The sequence below is a fragment of the Mastomys coucha genome, unplaced genomic scaffold (assembly GCF_008632895.1).
Source record: "Mastomys coucha isolate ucsf_1 unplaced genomic scaffold, UCSF_Mcou_1 pScaffold5, whole genome shotgun sequence".
Taxonomy (NCBI): domain Eukaryota; kingdom Metazoa; phylum Chordata; class Mammalia; order Rodentia; family Muridae; genus Mastomys; species Mastomys coucha.
Window position 1 is genome coordinate 24586165 of NW_022196911.1, and position 786 is coordinate 24586950.

Consider the following 786-nt stretch of genomic DNA (forward strand, 5'->3'; position numbering starts at 1 on the left):
CTTGAGGCTGAATATCATGATTGGCAGCACATGGCAGAGCAAAGCAGTTGACCTCATAAAGACTAGGAAGCAGAGAAAGAGTATAAGGTTCCCAAGAACATGTCCCAAGGACCCCTTCCTTCTGCTGGTCCCACCCCCTAGTTCCTCTCTTTCTCTGTATTCAACAGGGTTTTCCTCTGTGGCAGGCTGGCCTTGAACTTTATAATCCTTTTGCTTCAGCCTCCTAAGTACTGACATGATAGAGATAGTGTTGGAACTTACTGTGCACTGAAGGTTCATTCCTTAATGCTCCTGTCTCTACCTCCAGGCGCTAGGAGTAGAAAGGTGCATCATCCATGCCTGGATACGTCTTCATTTCACATGCCTTCCAACAGCCCATTAATAAGCTGATCTATTGGTGATGTCAGAGCTTCCTTGATCCAGGCAACAGTTTTGACGCAAACCACAGCGGTATGCCCCCACTGGATCCCACTCTGGCATGTCAGGACTGCTGGGCCAGGGCAGGTCTATAAGCACCAGCCTTGTTCCCGTGCCAATGGTTTTCAGTGGTGCCAACTGTCTCACCACTCCTGTCTACCACATAATAGAGACATCTTCCTGGTGGGTGCCCTGGCAATGCTGTTCCCTGGCACAGCTGATTATCAGTGTGGCCAGCAGAGGGCTCTAAGTTACCTGCTCACAACCCAGGTGACCTTTTCTCTCAAGTTTTTGCTGGTAGCATAGGATTTGGAAAGGGCCAGTGACATCAAATCAAAGGTATGTTTCAAAGTTTAACTTAACACATTT

The 786-nt window shown here is 48.2% G+C and overlaps 1 protein-coding gene across 2 annotated transcripts in view; it reads left to right on the forward strand.

Moving 5' to 3' along the window:
- Positions 1-786, forward strand: part of Meiob (meiosis specific with OB-fold) — a 156465-nt gene that overhangs the window by 80641 nt on the left and 75038 nt on the right. The window lies entirely within an intron of this gene.